The sequence below is a fragment of the Ascaphus truei genome, unplaced genomic scaffold (genome assembly GCF_040206685.1).
Source record: "Ascaphus truei isolate aAscTru1 unplaced genomic scaffold, aAscTru1.hap1 HAP1_SCAFFOLD_435, whole genome shotgun sequence".
Lineage (NCBI taxonomy): Eukaryota > Metazoa > Chordata > Amphibia > Anura > Ascaphidae > Ascaphus > Ascaphus truei.
In genome coordinates, this window is record NW_027456766.1 from 170,367 (window position 1) to 194,663 (window position 24,297).

The 24,297-nt window shown below is 41.7% G+C and overlaps 53 non-coding genes and 2 pseudogenes across 53 annotated transcripts; all 55 read right to left on the reverse strand.

Annotated features, from left to right (window-relative positions):
• Nucleotides 1-222: 222 nt before the first annotated feature.
• On the reverse strand, nucleotides 223-341 carry LOC142484172 (5S ribosomal RNA). Its single transcript, XR_012797671.1, has one exon. It is a non-coding gene; the product is annotated as a 5S ribosomal RNA (ribosomal RNA).
• Nucleotides 342-627: 286 nt separating this feature from the next.
• On the reverse strand, nucleotides 628-746 carry LOC142484649 (5S ribosomal RNA). Its single transcript, XR_012798100.1, has one exon. It is a non-coding gene; the product is annotated as a 5S ribosomal RNA (ribosomal RNA).
• A 286-nt stretch (nucleotides 747-1,032) lies between these two features.
• Nucleotides 1,033-1,151, reverse strand: LOC142484242 (5S ribosomal RNA). Its single transcript, XR_012797737.1, has one exon. It is a non-coding gene; the product is annotated as a 5S ribosomal RNA (ribosomal RNA).
• A 286-nt stretch (nucleotides 1,152-1,437) lies between these two features.
• Nucleotides 1,438-1,556, reverse strand: LOC142484202 (5S ribosomal RNA). The gene has a single exon (XR_012797700.1). It is a non-coding gene; the product is annotated as a 5S ribosomal RNA (ribosomal RNA).
• A 286-nt stretch (nucleotides 1,557-1,842) lies between these two features.
• On the reverse strand, nucleotides 1,843-1,961 carry LOC142484635 (5S ribosomal RNA). Its single transcript, XR_012798086.1, has one exon. It is a non-coding gene; the product is annotated as a 5S ribosomal RNA (ribosomal RNA).
• A 286-nt stretch (nucleotides 1,962-2,247) lies between these two features.
• LOC142484098 (5S ribosomal RNA) lies at nucleotides 2,248-2,366 on the reverse strand. The gene has a single exon (XR_012797599.1). It is a non-coding gene; the product is annotated as a 5S ribosomal RNA (ribosomal RNA).
• Nucleotides 2,367-2,652: 286 nt separating this feature from the next.
• LOC142484253 (5S ribosomal RNA) lies at nucleotides 2,653-2,771 on the reverse strand. The gene has a single exon (XR_012797748.1). It is a non-coding gene; the product is annotated as a 5S ribosomal RNA (ribosomal RNA).
• Nucleotides 2,772-3,057: 286 nt separating this feature from the next.
• LOC142484099 (5S ribosomal RNA) lies at nucleotides 3,058-3,176 on the reverse strand. The gene has a single exon (XR_012797600.1). It is a non-coding gene; the product is annotated as a 5S ribosomal RNA (ribosomal RNA).
• A 676-nt stretch (nucleotides 3,177-3,852) lies between these two features.
• Nucleotides 3,853-3,971, reverse strand: LOC142484100 (5S ribosomal RNA). The gene has a single exon (XR_012797601.1). It is a non-coding gene; the product is annotated as a 5S ribosomal RNA (ribosomal RNA).
• A 286-nt stretch (nucleotides 3,972-4,257) lies between these two features.
• On the reverse strand, nucleotides 4,258-4,376 carry LOC142484264 (5S ribosomal RNA). The gene has a single exon (XR_012797759.1). It is a non-coding gene; the product is annotated as a 5S ribosomal RNA (ribosomal RNA).
• A 676-nt stretch (nucleotides 4,377-5,052) lies between these two features.
• LOC142484174 (5S ribosomal RNA) lies at nucleotides 5,053-5,171 on the reverse strand. The gene has a single exon (XR_012797672.1). It is a non-coding gene; the product is annotated as a 5S ribosomal RNA (ribosomal RNA).
• A 286-nt stretch (nucleotides 5,172-5,457) lies between these two features.
• LOC142484650 (5S ribosomal RNA) lies at nucleotides 5,458-5,576 on the reverse strand. Its single transcript, XR_012798101.1, has one exon. It is a non-coding gene; the product is annotated as a 5S ribosomal RNA (ribosomal RNA).
• A 286-nt stretch (nucleotides 5,577-5,862) lies between these two features.
• LOC142484276 (5S ribosomal RNA) lies at nucleotides 5,863-5,981 on the reverse strand. The gene has a single exon (XR_012797771.1). It is a non-coding gene; the product is annotated as a 5S ribosomal RNA (ribosomal RNA).
• Nucleotides 5,982-6,657: 676 nt separating this feature from the next.
• On the reverse strand, nucleotides 6,658-6,776 carry LOC142484175 (5S ribosomal RNA). Its single transcript, XR_012797673.1, has one exon. It is a non-coding gene; the product is annotated as a 5S ribosomal RNA (ribosomal RNA).
• Nucleotides 6,777-7,062: 286 nt separating this feature from the next.
• On the reverse strand, nucleotides 7,063-7,181 carry LOC142484651 (5S ribosomal RNA). Its single transcript, XR_012798102.1, has one exon. It is a non-coding gene; the product is annotated as a 5S ribosomal RNA (ribosomal RNA).
• A 286-nt stretch (nucleotides 7,182-7,467) lies between these two features.
• Nucleotides 7,468-7,586, reverse strand: LOC142484288 (5S ribosomal RNA). The gene has a single exon (XR_012797782.1). It is a non-coding gene; the product is annotated as a 5S ribosomal RNA (ribosomal RNA).
• Nucleotides 7,587-8,262: 676 nt separating this feature from the next.
• LOC142484101 (5S ribosomal RNA) lies at nucleotides 8,263-8,381 on the reverse strand. The gene has a single exon (XR_012797602.1). It is a non-coding gene; the product is annotated as a 5S ribosomal RNA (ribosomal RNA).
• Nucleotides 8,382-8,666: 285 nt separating this feature from the next.
• On the reverse strand, nucleotides 8,667-8,785 carry LOC142484300 (5S ribosomal RNA). The gene has a single exon (XR_012797794.1). It is a non-coding gene; the product is annotated as a 5S ribosomal RNA (ribosomal RNA).
• A 286-nt stretch (nucleotides 8,786-9,071) lies between these two features.
• On the reverse strand, nucleotides 9,072-9,190 carry LOC142484102 (5S ribosomal RNA). The gene has a single exon (XR_012797603.1). It is a non-coding gene; the product is annotated as a 5S ribosomal RNA (ribosomal RNA).
• Nucleotides 9,191-9,475: 285 nt separating this feature from the next.
• LOC142484312 (5S ribosomal RNA) lies at nucleotides 9,476-9,594 on the reverse strand. The gene has a single exon (XR_012797806.1). It is a non-coding gene; the product is annotated as a 5S ribosomal RNA (ribosomal RNA).
• A 286-nt stretch (nucleotides 9,595-9,880) lies between these two features.
• On the reverse strand, nucleotides 9,881-9,999 carry LOC142484104 (5S ribosomal RNA). Its single transcript, XR_012797605.1, has one exon. It is a non-coding gene; the product is annotated as a 5S ribosomal RNA (ribosomal RNA).
• A 286-nt stretch (nucleotides 10,000-10,285) lies between these two features.
• On the reverse strand, nucleotides 10,286-10,404 carry LOC142484324 (5S ribosomal RNA). Its single transcript, XR_012797813.1, has one exon. It is a non-coding gene; the product is annotated as a 5S ribosomal RNA (ribosomal RNA).
• A 286-nt stretch (nucleotides 10,405-10,690) lies between these two features.
• On the reverse strand, nucleotides 10,691-10,809 carry LOC142484105 (5S ribosomal RNA). The gene has a single exon (XR_012797606.1). It is a non-coding gene; the product is annotated as a 5S ribosomal RNA (ribosomal RNA).
• A 285-nt stretch (nucleotides 10,810-11,094) lies between these two features.
• Nucleotides 11,095-11,213, reverse strand: LOC142484336 (5S ribosomal RNA). The gene has a single exon (XR_012797815.1). It is a non-coding gene; the product is annotated as a 5S ribosomal RNA (ribosomal RNA).
• Nucleotides 11,214-11,499: 286 nt separating this feature from the next.
• On the reverse strand, nucleotides 11,500-11,618 carry LOC142484106 (5S ribosomal RNA). The gene has a single exon (XR_012797607.1). It is a non-coding gene; the product is annotated as a 5S ribosomal RNA (ribosomal RNA).
• Nucleotides 11,619-11,904: 286 nt separating this feature from the next.
• Nucleotides 11,905-12,023, reverse strand: LOC142484255 (5S ribosomal RNA). Its single transcript, XR_012797750.1, has one exon. It is a non-coding gene; the product is annotated as a 5S ribosomal RNA (ribosomal RNA).
• Nucleotides 12,024-12,309: 286 nt separating this feature from the next.
• Nucleotides 12,310-12,428, reverse strand: LOC142484304 (5S ribosomal RNA). Its single transcript, XR_012797798.1, has one exon. It is a non-coding gene; the product is annotated as a 5S ribosomal RNA (ribosomal RNA).
• Nucleotides 12,429-12,713: 285 nt separating this feature from the next.
• Nucleotides 12,714-12,832, reverse strand: LOC142484347 (5S ribosomal RNA). The gene has a single exon (XR_012797816.1). It is a non-coding gene; the product is annotated as a 5S ribosomal RNA (ribosomal RNA).
• A 286-nt stretch (nucleotides 12,833-13,118) lies between these two features.
• LOC142484332 (5S ribosomal RNA) lies at nucleotides 13,119-13,237 on the reverse strand (annotated as a pseudogene).
• A 286-nt stretch (nucleotides 13,238-13,523) lies between these two features.
• Nucleotides 13,524-13,642, reverse strand: LOC142484176 (5S ribosomal RNA). Its single transcript, XR_012797674.1, has one exon. It is a non-coding gene; the product is annotated as a 5S ribosomal RNA (ribosomal RNA).
• Nucleotides 13,643-13,928: 286 nt separating this feature from the next.
• On the reverse strand, nucleotides 13,929-14,047 carry LOC142484107 (5S ribosomal RNA). Its single transcript, XR_012797608.1, has one exon. It is a non-coding gene; the product is annotated as a 5S ribosomal RNA (ribosomal RNA).
• A 285-nt stretch (nucleotides 14,048-14,332) lies between these two features.
• On the reverse strand, nucleotides 14,333-14,451 carry LOC142484356 (5S ribosomal RNA). Its single transcript, XR_012797817.1, has one exon. It is a non-coding gene; the product is annotated as a 5S ribosomal RNA (ribosomal RNA).
• A 286-nt stretch (nucleotides 14,452-14,737) lies between these two features.
• Nucleotides 14,738-14,856, reverse strand: LOC142484325 (5S ribosomal RNA; annotated as a pseudogene).
• A 285-nt stretch (nucleotides 14,857-15,141) lies between these two features.
• Nucleotides 15,142-15,260, reverse strand: LOC142484151 (5S ribosomal RNA). The gene has a single exon (XR_012797651.1). It is a non-coding gene; the product is annotated as a 5S ribosomal RNA (ribosomal RNA).
• Nucleotides 15,261-15,546: 286 nt separating this feature from the next.
• LOC142484108 (5S ribosomal RNA) lies at nucleotides 15,547-15,665 on the reverse strand. Its single transcript, XR_012797609.1, has one exon. It is a non-coding gene; the product is annotated as a 5S ribosomal RNA (ribosomal RNA).
• A 285-nt stretch (nucleotides 15,666-15,950) lies between these two features.
• Nucleotides 15,951-16,069, reverse strand: LOC142484357 (5S ribosomal RNA). Its single transcript, XR_012797818.1, has one exon. It is a non-coding gene; the product is annotated as a 5S ribosomal RNA (ribosomal RNA).
• Nucleotides 16,070-16,355: 286 nt separating this feature from the next.
• LOC142484109 (5S ribosomal RNA) lies at nucleotides 16,356-16,474 on the reverse strand. Its single transcript, XR_012797610.1, has one exon. It is a non-coding gene; the product is annotated as a 5S ribosomal RNA (ribosomal RNA).
• Nucleotides 16,475-16,759: 285 nt separating this feature from the next.
• Nucleotides 16,760-16,878, reverse strand: LOC142484358 (5S ribosomal RNA). The gene has a single exon (XR_012797819.1). It is a non-coding gene; the product is annotated as a 5S ribosomal RNA (ribosomal RNA).
• Nucleotides 16,879-17,164: 286 nt separating this feature from the next.
• Nucleotides 17,165-17,283, reverse strand: LOC142484110 (5S ribosomal RNA). Its single transcript, XR_012797611.1, has one exon. It is a non-coding gene; the product is annotated as a 5S ribosomal RNA (ribosomal RNA).
• Nucleotides 17,284-17,568: 285 nt separating this feature from the next.
• LOC142484359 (5S ribosomal RNA) lies at nucleotides 17,569-17,687 on the reverse strand. Its single transcript, XR_012797820.1, has one exon. It is a non-coding gene; the product is annotated as a 5S ribosomal RNA (ribosomal RNA).
• A 286-nt stretch (nucleotides 17,688-17,973) lies between these two features.
• Nucleotides 17,974-18,092, reverse strand: LOC142484111 (5S ribosomal RNA). Its single transcript, XR_012797612.1, has one exon. It is a non-coding gene; the product is annotated as a 5S ribosomal RNA (ribosomal RNA).
• A 285-nt stretch (nucleotides 18,093-18,377) lies between these two features.
• On the reverse strand, nucleotides 18,378-18,496 carry LOC142484360 (5S ribosomal RNA). The gene has a single exon (XR_012797821.1). It is a non-coding gene; the product is annotated as a 5S ribosomal RNA (ribosomal RNA).
• A 286-nt stretch (nucleotides 18,497-18,782) lies between these two features.
• Nucleotides 18,783-18,901, reverse strand: LOC142484112 (5S ribosomal RNA). Its single transcript, XR_012797613.1, has one exon. It is a non-coding gene; the product is annotated as a 5S ribosomal RNA (ribosomal RNA).
• Nucleotides 18,902-19,186: 285 nt separating this feature from the next.
• Nucleotides 19,187-19,305, reverse strand: LOC142484152 (5S ribosomal RNA). The gene has a single exon (XR_012797652.1). It is a non-coding gene; the product is annotated as a 5S ribosomal RNA (ribosomal RNA).
• A 286-nt stretch (nucleotides 19,306-19,591) lies between these two features.
• Nucleotides 19,592-19,710, reverse strand: LOC142484113 (5S ribosomal RNA). The gene has a single exon (XR_012797614.1). It is a non-coding gene; the product is annotated as a 5S ribosomal RNA (ribosomal RNA).
• A 285-nt stretch (nucleotides 19,711-19,995) lies between these two features.
• On the reverse strand, nucleotides 19,996-20,114 carry LOC142484361 (5S ribosomal RNA). Its single transcript, XR_012797822.1, has one exon. It is a non-coding gene; the product is annotated as a 5S ribosomal RNA (ribosomal RNA).
• Nucleotides 20,115-20,400: 286 nt separating this feature from the next.
• LOC142484115 (5S ribosomal RNA) lies at nucleotides 20,401-20,519 on the reverse strand. Its single transcript, XR_012797616.1, has one exon. It is a non-coding gene; the product is annotated as a 5S ribosomal RNA (ribosomal RNA).
• Nucleotides 20,520-20,804: 285 nt separating this feature from the next.
• LOC142484362 (5S ribosomal RNA) lies at nucleotides 20,805-20,923 on the reverse strand. The gene has a single exon (XR_012797823.1). It is a non-coding gene; the product is annotated as a 5S ribosomal RNA (ribosomal RNA).
• A 286-nt stretch (nucleotides 20,924-21,209) lies between these two features.
• Nucleotides 21,210-21,328, reverse strand: LOC142484116 (5S ribosomal RNA). The gene has a single exon (XR_012797617.1). It is a non-coding gene; the product is annotated as a 5S ribosomal RNA (ribosomal RNA).
• A 285-nt stretch (nucleotides 21,329-21,613) lies between these two features.
• On the reverse strand, nucleotides 21,614-21,732 carry LOC142484364 (5S ribosomal RNA). The gene has a single exon (XR_012797824.1). It is a non-coding gene; the product is annotated as a 5S ribosomal RNA (ribosomal RNA).
• Nucleotides 21,733-22,018: 286 nt separating this feature from the next.
• Nucleotides 22,019-22,137, reverse strand: LOC142484117 (5S ribosomal RNA). The gene has a single exon (XR_012797618.1). It is a non-coding gene; the product is annotated as a 5S ribosomal RNA (ribosomal RNA).
• A 285-nt stretch (nucleotides 22,138-22,422) lies between these two features.
• On the reverse strand, nucleotides 22,423-22,541 carry LOC142484366 (5S ribosomal RNA). The gene has a single exon (XR_012797826.1). It is a non-coding gene; the product is annotated as a 5S ribosomal RNA (ribosomal RNA).
• A 286-nt stretch (nucleotides 22,542-22,827) lies between these two features.
• LOC142484118 (5S ribosomal RNA) lies at nucleotides 22,828-22,946 on the reverse strand. Its single transcript, XR_012797619.1, has one exon. It is a non-coding gene; the product is annotated as a 5S ribosomal RNA (ribosomal RNA).
• Nucleotides 22,947-23,621: 675 nt separating this feature from the next.
• LOC142484314 (5S ribosomal RNA) lies at nucleotides 23,622-23,740 on the reverse strand. The gene has a single exon (XR_012797808.1). It is a non-coding gene; the product is annotated as a 5S ribosomal RNA (ribosomal RNA).
• A 286-nt stretch (nucleotides 23,741-24,026) lies between these two features.
• Nucleotides 24,027-24,145, reverse strand: LOC142484505 (5S ribosomal RNA). Its single transcript, XR_012797960.1, has one exon. It is a non-coding gene; the product is annotated as a 5S ribosomal RNA (ribosomal RNA).
• Nucleotides 24,146-24,297: the final 152 nt, after the last annotated feature.

Consider the following 24,297-nt stretch of genomic DNA (forward strand, 5'->3'; position numbering starts at 1 on the left):
TAAATCAGAGACTGAGAAAATGACAGGTGCACTCAAATATACTATAGACGGAATTCTTGATGTCAGAATTCTATTTTGGAAGGTTGCATTGTGTTGAACTTTCAGAGGAAAAAACGATATATTTCTTTGCCACTGCGGGAAAAAAGTAGCAAGAAATGAAACATTTTCATTTGCTGCGAGGAATGCCATGTATATTTTCATTAGGGAAGCGAAAAATAAAAACCCCTACAGCACCTGGGATTCCCAGGCAGTCTCCCAACCCAGTACTAATCAAGCCTCACCCTGCTTAGCTTCCGAGATCTGACGGGATCGGGCGCTGTCAAGGTAGTATGGCCGTAGGTGGAGATTGCTGTCTCATGATATCCTCTCATTCTTAAATCCATGAGCCTATATCTTGCTCCATGCATACACAGAGACTGAGAAAATGACAGGTGCACTCAAATGTACTATAGACGGAATTCTTGATGTCAGAATTCTATTTTGGAAGGTTGCATTGTGTTGAACTTTCAGAGGAAAAAACGATAGATTTCTTTGCCACTGCGGGAAAAAAGTAGTAAAAAATGAAACATTTTCATTTGCTGCAAGGAATGCCATGTATATTTTCATTAGGGAAGCAAAAAATAAAAACACCCACAGCACCTGGTATTCCCAGGCAGTCTCCCAACCCAGTACTAATCAAGCCTCACCCTGCTTAGCTTCCGAGATCTGACGGGATCGGGCGCTGTCAAGGTAGTATGGCCGTAGGTGGAGATTGCTGTCTCATGATATCCTCTCATTCTTAAATCCATGAGCCTATATCTTGCTCCATGCATACACAGAGACTGAGAAAATGACAGGTGCACTCAAATGTACTATAGACGGAATTCTTGATGTCAGAATTCTATTTTGGAAGGTTGCATTGTGTTGAACTTTCAGAGGAAAAAACGATAGATTTCTTTGCCACTGCGGGAAAAAAGTAGTAAAAAATGAAACATTTTCATTTGCTGCAAGGAATGCCATGTATATTTTCATTAGGGAAGCAAAAAATAAAAACACCCACAGCACCTGGTATTCCCAGGCAGTCTCCCAACCCAGTACTAATCAAGCCTCACCCTGCTTAGCTTCCGAGATCTGACGGGATCGGGCGCTTTCAAGGTAGTATGGCCGTAGGTGGAGATTGCTGTCTCATGATATCCTCTCATTCTTAAATCCATGAGCCTATATCTTGCTCCATGCATACACAGAGACTGAGAAAATGACAGGTGCACTCAAATGTACTATAGACGGAATTCTTGATGTCAGAATTCTATTTTGGAAGGTTGCATTGTGTTGAACTTTCAGAGGAAAAAACAATATATTTCTTTGCCACTCCGGGAAAAAAGTAGCAAGAAATGAAACATTTTCATTTGCTGCGAGGAATGCCATGTATATTTTCATTAGGGAAGCGAAAAATAAAAACCCCTACAGCACCTGGTATTCCCAGGCAGTCTCCCAACCCAGTACTAATCAAGCCTCACCCTGCTTAGCTTCCAAGATCTGACGGGATCGGGCGCTTTCAAGGTAGTATGGCCGTAGGTGGAGATTGCTGTCTCATGATATCCTCTCATTCTTAAATCCATGAGCCTATATCTTGCTCCATGCATACACAGAGACTGAGAAAATGACAGGTGCACTCAAATGTACTATAGACGGAATTCTTGATGTCAGAATTCTATTTTGGAAGGTTGCATTGTGTTGAACTTTCTGAGGAAAAAACGATATATTTCTTTGCCACTGCGGGAAAAAAGTAGTAAAAAATGAAACATTTTCATTTGCTGCAAGGAATGCCATGTATATTTTCATTAGGGAAGCAAAAAATAAAAACACCCACAGCACCTGGTATTCCCAGGCAGTCTCCCAACCCAGTACTAATCAAGCCTCACCCTGCTTAGCTTCCGAGCTCTGACGGGATCGGGCGCTTTCAAGGTAGTATGGCCGTAGGTGGAGATTGCTGTCTCATGATATCCTCTCATTCTTAAATCCATGAGCCTATATCTTGCTCCATGCATACACAGAGACTGAGAAAATGACAGGTGCACTCAAATGTACTATAGACGGAATTCTTGATGTCAGAATTCTATTTTGGAAGGTTGCATTGTGTTGAACTTTCAGAGGAAAAAACGATATATTTCTTTGCCACTGCGGGAAAAAAGTAGCAAGAAATGAAACATTTTCATTTGCTGCGAGGAATGCCATGTATATTTTCATTAGGGAAGCGAAAAATAAAAACCCCTACAGCACCTGGTATTCCCAGGCAGTCTCCCAACCCAGTACTAATCAAGCCTCACCCTGCTTAGCTTCCGAGATCTGACGGGATCGGGCGCTGTCAAGGTAGTATGGCCGTAGGTGGAGATTGCTGTCTCATGATATCCTCTCATTCTTAAATCCATGAGCCTATATCTTGCTCCATGCATACACAGAGACTGAGAAAATGACAGGTGCACTCAAATGTACTATAGACGGAATTCTTGATGTCAGAATTCTATTTTGGAAGGTTGCATTGTGTTGAACTTTCAGAGGAAAAAACGATAGATTTCTTTGCCACTGCGGGAAAAAAGTAGTAAAAAATGAAACATTTTCATTTGCTGCAAGGAATGCCATGTATATTTTCATTAGGGAAGCAAAAAATAAAAACACCCACAGCACCTGGTATTCCCAGGCAGTCTCCCAACCCAGTACTAATCAAGCCTCACCCTGCTTAGCTTCCGAGATCTGACGGGATCGGGCGCTTTCAAGGTAGTATGGCCGTAGGTGGAGATTGCTGTCTCATGATATCCTCTCATTCTTAAATCCATGAGCCTATATCTTGCTCCATGCATACACAGAGACTGAGAAAATGACAGGTGCACTCAAATGTACTATAGACGGAATTCTTGATGTCAGAATTCTATTTTGGAAGGTTGCATTGTGTTGAACTTTCAGAGGAAAAAACGATATATTTCTTTGCCACTGCGGGAAAAAAGTAGCAAGAAATGAAACATTTTCATTTGCTGCGAGGAATGCCATGTATATTTTCATTAGGGAAGCGAAAAATAAAAACCCCTACAGCACCTGGTATTCCCAGGCAGTCTCCCAACCCAGTACTAATCAAGCCTCACCCTGCTTAGCTTCCGAGATCTGACGGGATCGGGCGCTGTCAAGGTAGTATGGCCGTAGGTGGAGATTGCTGTCTCATGATATCCTCTCATTCTTAAATCCATGAGCCTATATCTTGCTCCATGCATACACAGAGACTGAGAAAATGACAGGTGCACTCAAATGTACTATAGACGGAATTCTTGATGTCAGAATTCTATTTTGGAAGGTTGCATTGTGTTGAACTTTCAGAGGAAAAAACGATAGATTTCTTTGCCACTGCGGGAAAAAAGTAGTAAAAAATTTCAGAGGTGCCTATATTCAACCTCCTCCTGTTTGGATTTGAACTCACTATCTCTTCCAAGTATCAGCTTGAACACTGCACACCCCAACTCTGTGAGCCACAAGCTCACCATATAACATGCTGAGTGTTCTGAGGCCTGTATGATATATTGCTAAATGACATGGGAGGCATAAGTGTATTATTGTGACCGTTAAAAAAATACATTCTTGAAGAATTACCTTAAATGGAGAAATTAAATCAGAGACTGAGAAAATGACAGGTGCACTCAAATATACTATAGACGGAATTCTTGATGTCAGAATTCTATTTTGGAAGGTTGCATTGTGTTGAACTTTCAGAGGAAAAAACGATATATTTCTTTGCCACTGCGGGAAAAAAGTAGCAAGAAATGAAACATTTTCATTTGCTGCGAGGAATGCCATGTATATTTTCATTAGGGAAGCGAAAAATAAAAACCCCTACAGCACCTGGTATTCCCAGGCAGTCTCCCAACCCAGTACTAATCAAGCCTCACCCTGCTTAGCTTCCGAGATCTGACGGGATCGGGCGCTGTCAAGGTAGTATGGCCGTAGGTGGAGATTGCTGTCTCATGATATCCTCTCATTCTTAAATCCATGAGCCTATATCTTGCTCCATGCATACACAGAGACTGAGAAAATGACAGGTGCACTCAAATGTACTATAGACGGAATTCTTGATGTCAGAATTCTATTTTGGAAGGTTGCATTGTGTTGAACTTTCAGAGGAAAAAACGATAGATTTCTTTGCCACTGCGGGAAAAAAGTAGTAAAAAATGAAACATTTTCATTTGCTGCAAGGAATGCCATGTATATTTTCATTAGGGAAGCAAAAAATAAAAACACCCACAGCACCTGGTATTCCCAGGCAGTCTCCCAACCCAGTACTAATCAAGCCTCACCCTGCTTAGCTTCCGAGATCTGACGGGATCGGGCGCTTTCAAGGTAGTATGGCCGTAGGTGGAGATTGCTGTCTCATGATATCCTCTCATTCTTAAATCCATGAGCCTATATCTTGCTCCATGCATACACAGAGACTGAGAAAATGACAGGTGCACTCAAATGTACTATAGACGGAATTCTTGATGTCAGAATTCTATTTTGGAAGGTTGCATTGTGTTGAACTTTCAGAGGAAAAAACGATAGATTTCTTTGCCACTGCGGGAAAAAAGTAGTAAAAAATTTCAGAGGTGCCTATATTCAACCTCCTCCTGTTTGGATTTGAACTCACTATCTCTTCCAAGTATCAGCTTGAACACTGCACACCCCAACTCTGTGAGCCACAAGCTCACCATATAACATGCTGAGTGTTCTGAGGCCTGTATGATATATTTCTAAATGACATGGGAGGCATAAGTGTATTATTGTGACCGTTAAAAAAATACATTCTTGAAGAATTACCTTAAATGGAGAAATTAAATCAGAGACTGAGAAAATGACAGGTGCACTCAAATATACTATAGACGGAATTCTTGATGTCAGAATTCTATTTTGGAAGGTTGCATTGTGTTGAACTTTCAGAGGAAAAAACGATATATTTCTTTGCCACTGCGGGAAAAAAGTAGCAAGAAATGAAACATTTTCATTTGCTGCGAGGAATGCCATGTATATTTTCATTAGGGAAGCGAAAAATAAAAACCCCTACAGCACCTGGGATTCCCAGGCAGTCTCCCAACCCAGTACTAATCAAGCCTCACCCTGCTTAGCTTCCGAGATCTGACGGGATCGGGCGCTGTCAAGGTAGTATGGCCGTAGGTGGAGATTGCTGTCTCATGATATCCTCTCATTCTTAAATCCATGAGCCTATATCTTGCTCCATGCATACACAGAGACTGAGAAAATGACAGGTGCACTCAAATGTACTATAGACGGAATTCTTGATGTCAGAATTCTATTTTGGAAGGTTGCATTGTGTTGAACTTTCAGAGGAAAAAACGATAGATTTCTTTGCCACTGCGGGAAAAAAGTAGTAAAAAATGAAACATTTTCATTTGCTGCAAGGAATGCCATGTATATTTTCATTAGGGAAGCAAAAAATAAAAACACCCACAGCACCTGGTATTCCCAGGCAGTCTCCCAACCCAGTACTAATCAAGCCTCACCCTGCTTAGCTTCCGAGATCTGACGGGATCGGGCGCTGTCAAGGTAGTATGGCCGTAGGTGGAGATTGCTGTCTCATGATATCCTCTCATTCTTAAATCCATGAGCCTATATCTTGCTCCATGCATACACAGAGACTGAGAAAATGACAGGTGCACTCAAATGTACTATAGACGGAATTCTTGATGTCAGAATTCTATTTTGGAAGGTTGCATTGTGTTGAACTTTCAGAGGAAAAAACGATAGATTTCTTTGCCACTGCGGGAAAAAAGTAGTAAAAAATGAAACATTTTCATTTGCTGCAAGGAATGCCATGTATATTTTCATTAGGGAAGCAAAAAATAAAAACACCCACAGCACCTGGTATTCCCAGGCAGTCTCCCAACCCAGTACTAATCAAGCCTCACCCTGCTTAGCTTCCGAGATCTGACGGGATCGGGCGCTTTCAAGGTAGTATGGCCGTAGGTGGAGATTGCTGTCTCATGATATCCTCTCATTCTTAAATCCATGAGCCTATATCTTGCTCCATGCATACACAGAGACTGAGAAAATGACAGGTGCACTCAAATGTACTATAGACGGAATTCTTGATGTCAGAATTCTATTTTGGAAGGTTGCATTGTGTTGAACTTTCAGAGGAAAAAACGATAGATTTCTTTGCCACTGCGGGAAAAAAGTAGTAAAAAATTTCAGAGGTGCCTATATTCAACCTCCTCCTGTTTGGATTTGAACTCACTATCTCTTCCAAGTATCAGCTTGAACACTGCACACCCCAACTCTGTGAGCCACAAGCTCACCATATAACATGCTGAGTGTTCTGAGGCCTGTATGATATATTTCTAAATGACATGGGAGGCATAAGTGTATTATTGTGACCGTTAAAAAAATACATTCTTGAAGAATTACCTTAAATGGAGAAATTAAATCAGAGACTGAGAAAATGACAGGTGCACTCAAATATACTATAGACGGAATTCTTGATGTCAGAATTCTATTTTGGAAGGTTGCATTGTGTTGAACTTTCAGAGGAAAAAACGATATATTTCTTTGCCACTGCGGGAAAAAAGTAGCAAGAAATGAAACATTTTCATTTGCTGCGAGGAATGCCATGTATATTTTCATTAGGGAAGCGAAAAATAAAAACCCCTACAGCACCTGGGATTCCCAGGCAGTCTCCCAACCCAGTACTAATCAAGCCTCACCCTGCTTAGCTTCCGAGATCTGACGGGATCGGGCGCTGTCAAGGTAGTATGGCCGTAGGTGGAGATTGCTGTCTCATGATATCCTCTCATTCTTAAATCCATGAGCCTATATCTTGCTCCATGCATACACAGAGACTGAGAAAATGACAGGTGCACTCAAATGTACTATAGACGGAATTCTTGATGTCAGAATTCTATTTTGGAAGGTTGCATTGTGTTGAACTTTCAGAGGAAAAAACGATAGATTTCTTTGCCACTGCGGGAAAAAAGTAGTAAAAAATGAAACATTTTCATTTGCTGCAAGGAATGCCATGTATATTTTCATTAGGGAAGCAAAAAATAAAAACACCCACAGCACCTGGTATTCCCAGGCAGTCTCCCAACCCAGTACTAATCAAGCCTCACCCTGCTTAGCTTCCGAGATCTGACGGGATCGGGCGCTGTCAAGGTAGTATGGCCGTAGGTGGAGATTGCTGTCTCATGATATCCTCTCATTCTTAAATCCATGAGCCTATATCTTGCTCCATGCATACACAGAGACTGAGAAAATGACAGGTGCACTCAAATGTACTATAGACGGAATTCTTGATGTCAGAATTCTATTTTGGAAGGTTGCATTGTGTTGAACTTTCAGAGGAAAAAACGATAGATTTCTTTGCCACTGCGGGAAAAAAGTAGTAAAAAATGAAACATTTTCATTTGCTGCAAGGAATGCCATGTATATTTTCATTAGGGAAGCAAAAAATAAAAACACCCACAGCACCTGGTATTCCCAGGCAGTCTCCCAACCCAGTACTAATCAAGCCTCACCCTGCTTAGCTTCCGAGATCTGACGGGATCGGGCGCTTTCAAGGTAGTATGGCCGTAGGTGGAGATTGCTGTCTCATGATATCCTCTCATTCTTAAATCCATGAGCCTATATCTTGCTCCATGCATACACAGAGACTGAGAAAATGACAGGTGCACTCAAATGTACTATAGACGGAATTCTTGATGTCAGAATTCTATTTTGGAAGGTTGCATTGTGTTGAACTTTCAGAGGAAAAAACGATAGATTTCTTTGCCACTGCGGGAAAAAAGTAGTAAAAAATTTCAGAGGTGCCTATATTCAACCTCCTCCTGTTTGGATTTGAACTCACTATCTCTTCCAAGTATCAGCTTGAACACTGCACACCCCAACTCTGTGAGCCACAAGCTCACCATATAACATGCTGAGTGTTCTGAGGCCTGTATGATATATTGCTAAATGACATGGGAGGCATAAGTGTATTATTGTGACCGTTAAAAAAATACTTTCTTGAAGAATTACCTTAAATGGAGAAATTAAATCAGAGACTGAGAAAATGACAGGTGCACTCAAATATACTATAGACGGAATTCTTGATGTCAGAATTCTATTTTGGAAGGTTGCATTGTGTTGAACTTTCAGAGGAAAAAACGATATATTTCTTTGCCACTGCGGGAAAAAAGTAGCAAGAAATGAAACATTTTCATTTGCTGCGAGGAATGCCATGTATATTTTCATTAGGGAAGCGAAAAATAAAAACCCCTACAGCACCTGGTATTCCCAGGCAGTCTCCCAACCCAGTACTAATCAAGCCTCACCCTGCTTAGCTTCCGAGATCTGACGGGATCGGGCGCTGTCAAGGTAGTATGGCCGTAGGTGGAGATTGCTGTCTCATGATATCCTCTCATTCTTAAATCCATGAGCCTATATCTTGCTCCATGCATACACAGAGACTGAGAAAATGACAGGTGCACTCAAATGTACTATAGACGGAATTCTTGATGTCAGAATTCTATTTGGAAGGTTGCATTGTGTTGAACTTTCTGAGGAAAAAACGATATATTTCTTTGCCACTGCGGGAAAAAAGTAGTAAAAAATGAAACATTTTCATTTGCTGCAAGGAATGCCATGTATATTTTCATTAGGGAAGCAAAAAATAAAAACACCCACAGCACCTGGTATTCCCAGGCAGTCTCCCAACCCAGTACTAATCAAGCCTCACCCTGCTTAGCTTCCGAGATCTGACGGGATCGGGCGCTTTCAAGGTAGTATGGCCGTAGGTGGAGATTGCTGTCTCATGATATCCTCTCATTCTTAAATCCATGAGCCTATATCTTGCTCCATGCATACACAGAGACTGAGAAAATGACAGGTGCACTCAAATGTACTATAGACGGAATTCTTGATGTCAGAATTCTATTTTGGAAGGTTGCATTGTGTTGAACTTTCAGAGGAAAAAACGATATATTTCTTTGCCACTGCGGGAAAAAAGTAGCAAGAAATGAAACATTTTCATTTGCTGCGAGGAATGCCATGTATATTTTCATTAGGGAAGCGAAAAATAAAAACCCCTACAGCACCTGGTATTCCCAGGCAGTCTCCCAACCCAGTACTAATCAAGCCTCACCCTGCTTAGCTTCCGAGATCTGACGGGATCGGGCGCTGTCAAGGTAGTATGGCCGTAGGTGGAGATTGCTGTCTCATGATATCCTCTCATTCTTAAATCCATGAGCCTATATCTTGCTCCATGCATACACAGAGACTGAGAAAATGACAGGTGCACTCAAATGTACTATAGACGGAATTCTTGATGTCAGAATTCTATTTGGAAGGTTGCATTGTGTTGAACTTTCTGAGGAAAAAACGATATATTTCTTTGCCACTGCGGGAAAAAAGTAGTAAAAAATGAAACATTTTCATTTGCTGCAAGGAATGCCATGTATATTTTCATTAGGGAAGCAAAAAATAAAAACACCCACAGCACCTGGTATTCCCAGGCAGTCTCCCAACCCAGTACTAATCAAGCCTCACCCTGCTTAGCTTCCGAGATCTGACGGGATCGGGCGCTTTCAAGGTAGTATGGCCGTAGGTGGAGATTGCTGTCTCATGATATCCTCTCATTCTTAAATCCATGAGCCTATATCTTGCTCCATGCATACACAGAGACTGAGAAAATGACAGGTGCACTCAAATGTACTATAGACGGAATTCTTGATGTCAGAATTCTATTTTGGAAGGTTGCATTGTGTTGAACTTTCAGAGGAAAAAACGATATATTTCTTTGCCACTGCGGGAAAAAAGTAGCAAGAAATGAAACATTTTCATTTGCTGCGAGGAATGCCATGTATATTTTCATTAGGGAAGCGAAAAATAAAAACCCCTACAGCACCTGGTATTCCCAGGCAGTCTCCCAACCCAGTACTAATCAAGCCTCACCCTGCTTAGCTTCCGAGATCTGACGGGATCGGGCGCTGTCAAGGTAGTATGGCCGTAGGTGGAGATTGCTGTCTCATGATATCCTCTCATTCTTAAATCCATGAGCCTATATCTTGCTCCATGCATACACAGAGACTGAGAAAATGACAGGTGCACTCAAATGTACTATAGACGGAATTCTTGATGTCAGAATTCTATTTTGGAAGGTTGCATTGTGTTGAACTTTCAGAGGAAAAAACGATAGATTTCTTTGCCACTGCGGGAAAAAAGTAGTAAAAAATGAAACATTTTCATTTGCTGCAAGGAATGCCATGTATATTTTCATTAGGGAAGCAAAAAATAAAAACACCCACAGCACCTGGTATTCCCAGGCAGTCTCCCAACCCAGTACTAATCAAGCCTCACCCTGCTTAGCTTCCGAGATCTGACGGGATCGGGCGCTTTCAAGGTAGTATGGCCGTAGGTGGAGATTGCTGTCTCATGATATCCTCTCATTCTTAAATCCATGAGCCTATATCTTGCTCCATGCATACACAGAGACTGAGAAAATGACAGGTGCACTCAAATGTACTATAGACGGAATTCTTGATGTCAGAATTCTATTTTGGAAGGTTGCATTGTGTTGAACTTTCAGAGGAAAAAACGATATATTTCTTTGCCACTGCGGGAAAAAAGTAGCAAGAAATGAAACATTTTCATTTGCTGCGAGGAATGCCATGTATATTTTCATTAGGGAAGCGAAAAATAAAAACCCCTACAGCACCTGGTATTCCCAGGCAGTCTCCCAACCCAGTACTAATCAAGCCTCACCCTGCTTAGCTTCCGAGATCTGACGGGATCGGGCGCTGTCAAGGTAGTATGGCCGTAGGTGGAGATTGCTGTCTCATGATATCCTCTCATTCTTAAATCCATGAGCCTATATCTTGCTCCATGCATACACAGAGACTGAGAAAATGACAGGTGCACTCAAATGTACTATAGACGGAATTCTTGATGTCAGAATTCTATTTGGAAGGTTGCATTGTGTTGAACTTTCTGAGGAAAAAACGATATATTTCTTTGCCACTGCGGGAAAAAAGTAGTAAAAAATGAAACATTTTCATTTGCTGCAAGGAATGCCATGTATATTTTCATTAGGGAAGCAAAAAATAAAAACACCCACAGCACCTGGTATTCCCAGGCAGTCTCCCAACCCAGTACTAATCAAGCCTCACCCTGCTTAGCTTCCGAGATCTGACGGGATCGGGCGCTTTCAAGGTAGTATGGCCGTAGGTGGAGATTGCTGTCTCATGATATCCTCTCATTCTTAAATCCATGAGCCTATATCTTGCTCCATGCATACACAGAGACTGAGAAAATGACAGGTGCACTCAAATGTACTATAGACGGAATTCTTGATGTCAGAATTCTATTTTGGAAGGTTGCATTGTGTTGAACTTTCAGAGGAAAAAACGATATATTTCTTTGCCACTGCGGGAAAAAAGTAGCAAGAAATGAAACATTTTCATTTGCTGCGAGGAATGCCATGTATATTTTCATTAGGGAAGCGAAAAATAAAAACCCCTACAGCACCTGGTATTCCCAGGCAGTCTCCCAACCCAGTACTAATCAAGCCTCACCCTGCTTAGCTTCCGAGATCTGACGGGATCGGGCGCTGTCAAGGTAGTATGGCCGTAGGTGGAGGTTGCTGTCTCATGATATCCTCTCATTCTTAAATCCATGAGCCTATATCTTGCTCCATGCATACACAGAGACTGAGAAAATGACAGGTGCACTCAAATGTACTATAGACGGAATTCTTGATGTCAGAATTCTATTTTGGAAGGTTGCATTGTGTTGAACTTTCAGAGGAAAAAACGATATATTTCTTTGCCACTGCGGGAAAAAAGTAGCAAGAAATGAAACATTTTCATTTGCTGCGAGGAATGCCATGTATATTTTCATTAGGGAAGCGAAAAATAAAAACCGCTACAGCACCTGGTATTCCCAGGCAGTCTCCCAACCCAGTACTAATCAAGCCTCACCCTGCTTAGCTTCCGAGATCTGACGGGATCGGGCGCTTTCAAGGTAGTATGGCCGTAGGTGGAGATTGCTGTCTCATGATATCCTCTCATTCTTAAATCCATGAGCCTATATCTTGCTCCATGCATACACAGAGACTGAGAAAATGACAGGTGCACTCAAATGTACTATAGACGGAATTCTTGATGTCAGAATTCTATTTTGGAAGGTTGCATTGTGTTGAACTTTCAGAGGAAAAAACGATATATTTCTTTGCCACTGCGGGAAAAAAGTAGCAAGAAATGAAACATTTTCATTTGCTGCGAGGAATGCCATGTATATTTTCATTAGGGAAGCGAAAAATAAAAACCCCTATAGCACCTGGTATTCCCAGGCAGTCTCCCAACCCAGTACTAATCAAGCCTCACCCTGCTTAGCTTCCGAGATCTGACGGGATCGGGCGCTGTCAAGGTAGTATGGCCGTAGGTGGAGATTGCTGTCTCATGATATCCTCTCATTCTTAAATCCATGAGCCTATATCTTGCTCCATGCATACACAGAGACTGAGAAAATGACAGGTGCACTCAAATGTACTATAGACGGAATTCTTGATGTCAGAATTCTATTTGGAAGGTTGCATTGTGTTGAACTTTCTGAGGAAAAAACGATATATTTCTTTGCCACTGCGGGAAAAAAGTAGTAAAAAATGAAACATTTTCATTTGCTGCAAGGAATGCCATGTATATTTTCATTAGGGAAGCAAAAAATAAAAACACCCACAGCACCTGGTATTCCCAGGCAGTCTCCCAACCCAGTACTAATCAAGCCTCACCCTGCTTAGCTTCCGAGATCTGACGGGATCGGGCGCTTTCAAGGTAGTATGGCCGTAGGTGGAGATTGCTGTCTCATGATATCCTCTCATTCTTAAATCCATGAGCCTATATCTTGCTCCATGCATACACAGAGACTGAGAAAATGACAGGTGCACTCAAATGTACTATAGACGGAATTCTTGATGTCAGAATTCTATTTTGGAAGGTTGCATTGTGTTGAACTTTCAGAGGAAAAAACGATATATTTCTTTGCCACTGCGGGAAAAAAGTAGCAAGAAATGAAACATTTTCATTTGCTGCGAGGAATGCCATGTATATTTTCATTAGGGAAGCGAAAAATAAAAACCCCTACAGCACCTGGTATTCCCAGGCAGTGTCCCAACCCAGTACTAATCAAGCCTCACCCTGCTTAGCTTCCGAAATCTGACGGGATCGGGCGCTGTCAAGGTAGTATGGCCGTAGGTGGAGATTGCTGTCTCATGATATCCTCTCATTCTTAAATCCATGAGCCTATATCTTGCTCCATGCATACACAGAGACTGAGAAAATGACAGGTGCACTCAAATGTACTATAGACGGAATTCTTGATGTCAGAATTCTATTTTGGAAGGTTGCATTGTGTTGAACTTTCTGAGGAAAAAACGATATATTTCTTTGCCACTGCGGGAAAAAAGTAGTAAAAAATGAAACATTTTCATTTGCTGCAAGGAATGCCATGTATATTTTCATTAGGGAAGCAAAAAATAAAAACACCCACAGCACCTGGTATTCCCAGGCAGTCTCCCAACCCAGTACTAATCAAGCCTCACCCTGCTTAGCTTCCGAGATCTGACAGGATCGGGCGCTTTCAAGGTAGTATGGCCGTAGGTGGAGATTGCTGTCTCATGATATCCTCTCATTCTTAAATCCATGAGCCTATATCTTGCTCCATGCATACACAGAGACTGAGAAAATGACAGGTGCACTCAAATGTACTATAGACGGAATTCTTGATGTCAGAATTCTATTTTGGAAGGTTGCATTGTGTTGAACTTTCAGAGGAAAAAACGATATATTTCTTTGCCACTGCTTGAAAAAAGTAGCAAGAAATGAAACATTTTCATTTGCTGCGAGGAATGCCATGTATATTTTCATTAGGGAAGCGAAAAATAAAAACCCCTACAGCACCTGGTATTCCCAGGCAGTCTCCCAACCCAGTACTAATCAAGCCTCACCCTGCTTAGCTTCCGAGATCTGACGGGATCGGGCGCTGTCAAGGTAGTATGGCCGTAGGTGGAGATTGCTGTCTCATGATATCCTCTCATTCTTAAATCCATGAGCCTATATCTTGCTCCATGCATACACAGAGACTGAGAAAATGACAGGTGCACTCAAATGTACTATAGACGGAATTCTTGATGTCAGAATTCTATTTGGAAGGTTGCATTGTGTTGAACTTTCTGAGGAAAAAACGATATATTTCTTTGCCACTGCGGGAAAAAAGTAGTAAAAAATGAAACATTTTCATTTGCTGCAAGGAATGCCATGTATATTTTCATTAGGGAAGCAAAAAATAAAAACACCCACAGCACCTGGTATTCCCAGGCAGTCTCCCAACCCAGTACTAATCAAGCCTCACCCTGCTTAGCTTCCGAGATCTGACGGGATCGGGCGCTTTCAAGGTAGTATGGCCGTAGGTGGAGATTGCTGTCTCATGATATCCTCTCATTCTTAAATCCATGAGCCTATATCTTGCTCCATGCATACACAGAGACTGAGAAAATGACAGGTGCACTCAAATGTACTATAGACGGAATTCTTGATGTCAGAATTCTATTTTGGAAGGTTGCATTGTGTTGAACTTTCAGAGGAAAAAACGATATATTTCTTTGCCACTGCGGGAAAAAAGTAGCAAGAAATGAAACATTTTCATTTGCTGCGAGGAATGCCATGTATATTTTCATTAGGGAAGCGAAAAATAAAAACCCCTACAGCACCTGGTATTCCCAGGCAGTCTCCCAACCCAGTACTAATCAAGCCTCACCCTGCTTAGCTTCCGAGATCTGACGGGATCGGGCGCTGTCAAGGTATTATGGCCGTAGGTGGAGATTGCTGTCTCATGATATCCTCTCATTCTTAAATCCATGAGCCTATATCTTGCTCCATGCATACACAGAGACTGAGAAAATGACAGGTGCACTCAAATGTACTATAGACGGAATTCTTGATGTCAGAATTCTATTTGGAAGGTTGCATTGTGTTGAACTTTCTGAGGAAAAAACGATATATTTCTTTGCCACTGCGGGAAAAAAGTAGTAAAAAATGAAACATTTTCATTTGCTGCAAGGAATGCCATGTATATTTTCATTAGGGAAGCAAAAAATAAAAACACCCACAGCACCTGGTATTCCCAGGCAGTCTCCCAACCCAATACTAATCAAGCCTCACCCTGCTTAGCTTCCGAGATCTGACGGGATCGGGCGCTTTCAAGGTAGTATGGCCGTAGGTGGAGATTGCTGTCTCATGATATCCTCTCATTCTTAAATCCATGAGCCTATATCTTGCTCCATGCATACACAGAGACTGAGAAAATGACAGGTGCACTCAAATGTACTATAGACGGAATTCTTGATGTCAGAATTCTATTTTGGAAGGTTGCATTGTGTTGAACTTTCAGAGGAAAAAACGATATATTTCTTTGCCACTGCGGGAAAAAAGTAGCAAGAAATGAAACATTTTCATTTGCTGCGAGGAATGCCATGTATATTTTCATTAGGGAAGCGAAAAATAAAAACCCCTACAGCACCTGGTATTCCCAGGCAGTCTCCCAACCCAGTACTAATCAAGCCTCACCCTGCTTAGCTTCCGAGATCTGACGGGATCGGGCGCTGTCAAGGTAGTATGGCCGTAGGTGGAGATTGCTGTCTCATGATATCCTCTCATTCTTAAATCCATGAGCCTATATCTTGCTCCATGCATACACAGAGACTGAGAAAATGACAGGTGCACTCAAATGTACTATAGACGGAATTCTTGATGTCAGAATTCTATTTGGAAGGTTGCATTGTGTTGAACTTTCTGAGGAAAAAACGATATATTTCTTTGCCACTGCGGGAAAAAAGTAGTAAAAAATGAAACATTTTCATTTGCTGCAAGGAATGCCATGTATATTTTCATTAGGGAAGCAAAAAATAAAAACACCCACAGCACCTGGTATTCCCAGGCAGTCTCCCAACCCAGTACTAATCAAGCCTCACCCTGCTTAGCTTCCGAGATCTGACGGGATCGGGCGCTTTCAAGGTAGTATGGCCGTAGGTGGAGATTGCTGTCTCATGATATCCTCTCATTCTTAAATCCATGAGCCTATATCTTGCTCCATGCATACACAGAGACTGAGAAAATGACAGGTGCACTCAAATGTACTATAGACGGAATTCTTGATATCAGAATTCTATTTTGGAAGGTTGCATTGTGTTGAACTTTCAGAGGAAAAAACGATATATTTCTTTGCCACTGCGGGAAAAAAGTAGCAAGAAATGAAACATTTTCATTTGCTGCGAGGAATGCCATGTATATTTTCATTAGGGAAGCGAAAAATAAAAACCCCTACAGCACCTGGTATTCCCAGGCAGTCTCCCAACCCAGTACTAATCAAGCCTCACCCTGCTTAGCTTCCGAGATCTGACGGGATCGGGCGCTGTCAAGGTAGTATGGCCGTAGGTGGAGATTGCTGTCTCATGATATCCTCTCATTCTTAAATCCATGAGCCTATATCTTGCTCCATGCATACACAGAGACTGAGAAAATGACAGGTGCACTCAAATGTACTATAGACGGAATTCTTGATGTCAGAATTCTATTTGGAAGGTTGCATTGTGTTGAACTTTCTGAGGAAAAAACGATAGATTTCTTTGCCACTGCGGGAAAAAAGTAGTAAAAAATGAAACATTTTCATTTGCTGCAAGGAATGCCATGTATATTTTCATTAGGGAAGCAAAAAATAAAAACACCCACAGCACCTGGTATTCCCAGGCAGTCTCCCAACCCAGTACTAATCAAGCCTCACCCTGCTTAGCTTCCGAGATCTGACGGGATCGGGCGCTTTCAAGGTAGTATGGCCGTAGGTGGAGATTGCTGTCTCATGATATCCTCTCATTCTTAAATCCATGAGCCTATATCTTGCTCCATGCATACACAGAGACTGAGAAAATGACAGGTGCACTCAAATGTACTATAGACGGAATTCTTGATGTCAGAATTCTATTTTGGAAGGTTGCATTGTGTTGAACTTTCAGAGGAAAAAACGATATATTTCTTTGCCACTGCGGGAAAAAAGTAGCAAGAAATGAAACATTTTCATTTGCTGCGAGGAATGCCATGTATATTTTCATTAGGGAAGCGAAAAATAAAAACCCCTACAGCACCTGGTATTCCCAGGCAGTCTCCCAACCCAGTACTAATCAAGCCTCACCCTGCTTAGCTTCCGAGATCTGACGGGATCGGGCGCTGTCAAGGTAGTATGGCCGTAGGTGGAGATTGCTGTCTCATGATATCCTCTCATTCTTAAATCCATGAGCCTATATCTTGCTCCATGCATACACAGAGACTGAGAAAATGACAGGTGCACTCAAATGTACTATAGACGGAATTCTTGATGTCAGAATTCTATTTGGAAGGTTGCATTGTGTTGAACTTTCTGAGGAAAAAACGATATATTTCTTTGCCACTGCGGGAAAAAAGTAGTAAAAAATGAAACATTTTCATTTGCTGCAAGGAATGCCATGTATATTTTCATTAGGGAAGCAAAAAATAAAAACACCCACAGCACCTGGTATTCCCAGGCAGTCTCCCAACCCAGTACTAATCAAGCCTCACCCTGCTTAGCTTCCGAGATCTGACGGGATCGGGCGCTTTCAAGGTAGTATGGCCGTAGGTGGAGATTGCTGTCTCATGATATCCTCTCATTCTTAAATCCATGAGCCTATATCTTGCTCCATGCATACACAGAGACTGAGAAAATGACAGGTGCACTCAAATGTACTATAGACGGAATTCTTGATGTCAGAATTCTATTTTGGAAGGTTGCATTGTGTTGAACTTTCAGAGGAAAAAACGATATATTTCTTTGCCACTGCGGGAAAAAAGTAGCAAGAAATGAAACATTTTCATTTGCTGCGAGGAATGCCATGTATATTTTCATTAGGGAAGCGAAAAATAAAAACCCCTACAGCACCTGGTATTCCCAGGCAGTCTCCCAACCCAGTACTAATCAAGCCTCACCCTGCTTAGCTTCCGAGATCTGACGGGATCGGGCGCTGTCAAGGTAGTATGGCCGTAGGTGGAGATTGCTGTCTCATGATATCCTCTCATTCTTAAATCCATGAGCCTATATCTTGCTCCATGCATACACAGAGACTGAGAAAATGACAGGTGCACTCAAATGTACTATAGACGGAATTCTTGATGTCAGAATTCTATTTGGAAGGTTGCATTGTGTTGAACTTTCTGAGGAAAAAACGATAGATTTCTTTGCCACTGCGGGAAAAAAGTAGTAAAAAATGAAACATTTTCATTTGCTGCAAGGAATGCCATGTATATTTTCATTAGGGAAGCAAAAAATAAAAACACCCACAGCACCTGGTATTCCCAGGCAGTCTCCCAACCCAGTACTAATCAAGCCTCACCCTGCTTAGCTTCCGAGATCTGACGGGATCGGGCGCTTTCAAGGTAGTATGGCCGTAGGTGGAGATTGCTGTCTCATGATATCCTCTCATTCTTAAATCCATGAGCCTATATCTTGCTCCATGCATACACAGAGACTGAGAAAATGACAGGTGCACTCAAATGTACTATAGACGGAATTCTTGATGTCAGAATTCTATTTTGGAAGTTTGCATTGTGTTGAACTTTCAGAGGAAAAAACGATATATTTCTTTGCCACTGCGGGAAAAAAGTAGCAAGAAATGAAACATTTTCATTTGCTGCGAGGAATGCCATGTATATTTTCATTAGGGAAGCGAAAAATAAAAACCCCTACAGCACCTGGTATTCCCAGGCAGTCTCCCAACCCAGTACTAATCAAGCCTCACCCTGCTTAGCTTCCGAGATCTGACGGGATCGGGCGCTGTCAAGGTAGTATGGCCGTAGGTGGAGATTGCTGTCTCATGATATCCTCTCATTCTTAAATCCATGAGCCTATATCTTGCTCCATGCATACACAGAGACTGAGAAAATGACAGGTGCACTCAAATGTACTATAGACGGAATTCTTGATGTCAGAATTCTATTTGGAAGGTTGCATTGTGTTGAACTTTCTGAGGAAAAAACGATATATTTATTTGCCACTGCGGGAAAAAAGTAGTAAAAAATGAAACATTTTCATTTGCTGCAAGGAATGCCATGTATATTTTCATTAGGGAAGCAAAAAATAAAAACACCCACAGCACCTGGTATTCCCAGGCAGTCTCCCAACCCAATACTAATCAAGCCTCACCCTGCTTAGCTTCCGAGATCTGACGGGATCGGGCGCTTTCAAGGTAGTATGGCCGTAGGTGGAGATTGCTGTCTCATGATATCCTCTCATTCTTAAATCCATGAGCCTATATCTTGCTCCATGCATACACAGAGACTGAGAAAATGACAGGTGCACTCAAATGTACTATAGACGGAATTCTTGATGTCAGAATTCTATTTTGGAAGGTTGCATTGTGTTGAACTTTCAGAGGAAAAAACGATATATTTCTTTGCCACTGCGGGAAAAAAGTAGCAAGAAATGAAACATTTTCATTTGCTGCGAGGAATGCCATGTATATTTTCATTAGGGAAGCGAAAAATAAAAACCCCTACAGCACCTGGTATTCCCAGGCAGTCTCCCAACCCAGTACTAATCAAGCCTCACCCTGCTTAGCTTCCGAGATCTGACGGGATCGGGCGCTGTCAAGGTAGTATGGCCGTAGGTGGAGATTGCTGTCTCATGATATCCTCTCATTCTTAAATCCATGAGCCTATATCTTGCTCCATGCATACACAGAGACTGAGAAAATGACAGGTGCACTCAAATGTACTATAGACGGAATTCTTGATGTCAGAATTCTATTTGGAAGGTTGCATTGTGTTGAACTTTCTGAGGAAAAAACGATATATTTCTTTGCCACTGCGGGAAAAAAGTAGTAAAAAATGAAACATTTTCATTTGCTGCAAGGAATGCCATGTATATTTTCATTAGGGAAGCAAAAAATAAAAACACCCACAGCACCTGGTATTCCCAGGCAGTCTCCCAACCCAGTACTAATCAAGCCTCACCCTGCTTAGCTTCCGAGATCTGACGGGATCGGGCGCTTTCAAGGTAGTATGGCCGTAGGTGGAGATTGCTGTCTCATGATATCCTCTCATTCTTAAATCCATGAGCCTATATCTTGCTCCATGCATACACAGAGACTGAGAAAATGACAGGTGCACTCAAATGTACTATAGACGGAATTCTTGATGTCAGAATTCTATTTTGGAAGGTTGCATTGTGTTGAACTTTCAGAGGAAAAAACGATATATTTCTTTGCCACTGCGGGAAAAAAGTAGCAAGAAATGAAACATTTTCATTTGCTGCGAGGAATGCCATGTATATTTTCATTAGGGAAGCGAAAAATAAAAACCCCTACAGCACCTGGTATTCCCAGGCAGTCTCCCAACCCAGTACTAATCAAGCCTCACCCTGCTTAGCTTCCGAGATCTGACGGGATCGGGCGCTGTCAAGGTAGTATGGCCGTAGGTGGAGATTGCTGTCTCATGATATCCTCTCATTCTTAAATCCATGAGCCTATATCTTGCTCCATGCATACACAGAGACTGAGAAAATGACAGGTGCACTCAAATGTACTATAGACGGAATTCTTGATGTCAGAATTCTATTTGGAAGGTTGCATTGTGTTGAACTTTCTGAGGAAAAAACGATAGATTTCTTTGCCACTGCGGGAAAAAAGTAGTAAAAAATGAAACATTTTCATTTGCTGCAAGGAATGCCATGTATATTTTCATTAGGGAAGCAAAAAATAAAAACACCCACAGCACCTGGTATTCCCAGGCAGTCTCCCAACCCAGTACTAATCAAGCCTCACCCTGCTTAGCTTCCGAGATCTGACGGGATCGGGCGCTTTCAAGGTAGTATGGCCGTAGGTGGAGATTGCTGTCTCATGATATCCTCTCATTCTTAAATCCATGAGCCTATATCTTGCTCCATGCATACACAGAGACTGAGAAAATGACAGGTGCACTCAAATGTACTATAGACGGAATTCTTGATGTCAGAATTCTATTTTGGAAGGTTGCATTGTGTTGAACTTTCAGAGGAAAAAACGATATATTTCTTTGCCACTGCGGGAAAAAAGTAGCAAGAAATGAAACATTTTCATTTGCTGCGAGGAATGCCATGTATATTTTCATTAGGGAAGCGAAAAATAAAAACCCCTACAGCACCTGGTATTCCCAGGCAGTCTCCCAACCCAGTACTAATCAAGCCTCACCCTGCTTAGCTTCCGAGATCTGACGGGATCGGGCGCTGTCAAGGTAGTATGGCCGTAGGTGGAGATTGCTGTCTCATGATATCCTCTCATTCTTAAATCCATGAGCCTATATCTTGCTCCATGCATACACAGAGACTGAGAAAATGACAGGTGCACTCAAATGTACTATAGACGGAATTCTTGATGTCAGAATTCTATTTGGAAGGTTGCATTGTGTTGAACTTTCTGAGGAAAAAACGATATATTTCTTTGCCACTGCGGGAAAAAAGTAGTAAAAAATGAAACATTTTCATTTGCTGCAAGGAATGCCATGTATATTTTCATTAGGGAAGCAAAAAATAAAAACACCCACAGCACCTGGTATTCCCAGGCAGTCTCCCAACCCAGTACTAATCAAGCCTCACCCTGCTTAGCTTCCGAGATCTGACGGGATCGGGCGCTTTCAAGGTAGTATGGCCGTAGGTGGAGATTGCTGTCTCATGATATCCTCTCATTCTTAAATCCATGAGCCTATATCTTGCTCCATGCATACACAGAGACTGAGAAAATGACAGGTGCACTCAAATGTACTATAGACGGAATTCTTGATGTCAGAATTCTATTTTGGAAGGTTGCATTGTGTTGAACTTTCAGAGGAAAAAACGATATATTTCTTTGCCACTGCGGGAAAAAAGTAGCAAGAAATGAAACATTTTCATTTGCTGCGAGGAATGCCATGTATATTTTCATTAGGGAAGCGAAAAATAAAAACCCCTACAGCACCTGGTATTCCCAGGCAGTCTCCCAACCCAGTACTAATCAAGCCTCACCCTGCTTAGCTTCCGAGATCTGACGGGATCGGGCGCTGTCAAGGTAGTATGGCCGTAGGTGGAGATTGCTGTCTCATGATATCCTCTCATTCTTAAATCCATGAGCCTATATCTTGCTCCATGCATACACAGAGACTGAGAAAATGACAGGTGCACTCAAATGTACTATAGACGGAATTCTTGATGTCAGAATTCTATTTGGAAGGTTGCATTGTGTTGAACTTTCTGAGGAAAAAACGATAGATTTCTTTGCCACTGCGGGAAAAAAGTAGTAAAAAATGAAACATTTTCATTTGCTGCAAGGAATGCCATGTATATTTTCATTAGGGAAGCAAAAAATAAAAACACCCACAGCACCTGGTATTCCCAGGCAGTCTCCCAACCCAGTACTAATCAAGCCTCACCCTGCTTAGCTTCCGAGATCTGACGGGATCGGGCGCTTTCAAGGTAGTATGGCCGTAGGTGGAGATTGCTGTCTCATGATATCCTCTCATTCTTAAATCCATGAGCCTATATCTTGCTCCATGCATACACAGAGACTGAGAAAATGACAGGTGCACTCAAATGTACTATAGACGGAATTCTTGATGTCAGAATTCTATTTTGGAAGGTTGCATTGTGTTGAACTTTCAGAGGAAAAAACGATATATTTCTTTGCCACTGCGGGAAAAAAGTAGCAAGAAATGAAACATTTTCATTTGCTGCGAGGAATGCCATGTATATTTTCATTAGGGAAGCGAAAAATAAAAACCCCTACAGCACCTGGTATTCCCAGGCAGTCTCCCAACCCAGTACTAATCAAGCCTCACCCTGCTTAGCTTCCGAGATCTGACGGGATCGGGCGCTGTCAAGGTAGTATGGCCGTAGGTGGAGATTGCTGTCTCATGATATCCTCTCATTCTTAAATCCATGAGCCTATATCTTGCTCCATGCATACACAGAGACTGAGAAAATGACAGGTGCACTCAAATGTACTATAGACGGAATTCTTGATGTCAGAATTCTATTTGGAAGGTTGCATTGTGTTGAACTTTCTGAGGAAAAAACGATATATTTCTTTGCCACTGCGGGAAAAAAGTAGTAAAAAATTTCAGAGGTGCCTATATTCAACCTCCTCCTGTTTGGATTTGAACTCACTATCTCTTCCAAGTATCAGCTTGAACACTGCCCACCCCAACTCTGTGAGCCACAAGCTCACCATATAACATGCTGAGTGTTCTGAGGCCTGTATGATATATTTCTAAATGACATGGGAGGCATAAGTGTATTATTGTGACCGTTAAAAAAATACATTCTTGAAGAATTACCTTAAATTGGGAAATTAAATCAGAGACTGAGAAAATGACAGGTGCACTCAAATGTACTATAGACGGAATTCTTGATGTCAGAATTCTATATTGGAAGGTTGCATTGTGTTGAACTTTCAGAGGAAAAAACGATATATTTCTTTGCCACTCCGGGAAAAAAGTAGCAAGAAATGAAACATTTTCATTTGCTGCGAGGAATGCCATGTATATTTTCATTAGGGAAGCGAAAAATAAAAACACCTACAGCACCTGGTATTCCCAGGCAGTCTCCCAACCCAGTACTAATCAAGCCTCACCCTGCTTAGCTTCCGAGATCTGACGGGATTTGGCGCTTTCAAGGTAGTATGGCCGTAGGTGGAGATTGCTGTCTCATGATATCCTCTCATTCTTAAATCCATGAGCCTATATCTTGCTCCATGCATACACAGAGACTGAGAAAATGACAGGTGCACTCAAATGTACTATAGACGGAATTCTCGATGTCAGAATTCTATTTTGGAAGGTTGCATTGTGTTGAACTTTCAGAGGAAAAAACTATATATTTCTTTGCCACTACGGGAAAAAAGTAGCAAGAAATGAAACATTTTCATTTGCTGCGAGGAATGCCATGTATATTTTCATTAGGGAAGCGAAAAATAAAAACTCCTACAGCACCTGGTATTCCCAGGCAGTCTCCCAACCCAGTACTAATCAAGCCTCACCCTGCTTAGCTTCCGAGATCTGACGGGATCGGGCGCTTTCAAGGTAGTATGGCCGTAGGTGGAGACTGCTGTCTCATGATATCCTCTCATTCTTAAATCCATGAGCCTATATCTTGCTCCATGCATACACAGAGACTGAGAAAATGACAGGTGCACTCAAATGTACTATAGACGAAATTCTTGATGTCAGAATTCTATTTTGGAAGGTTGCA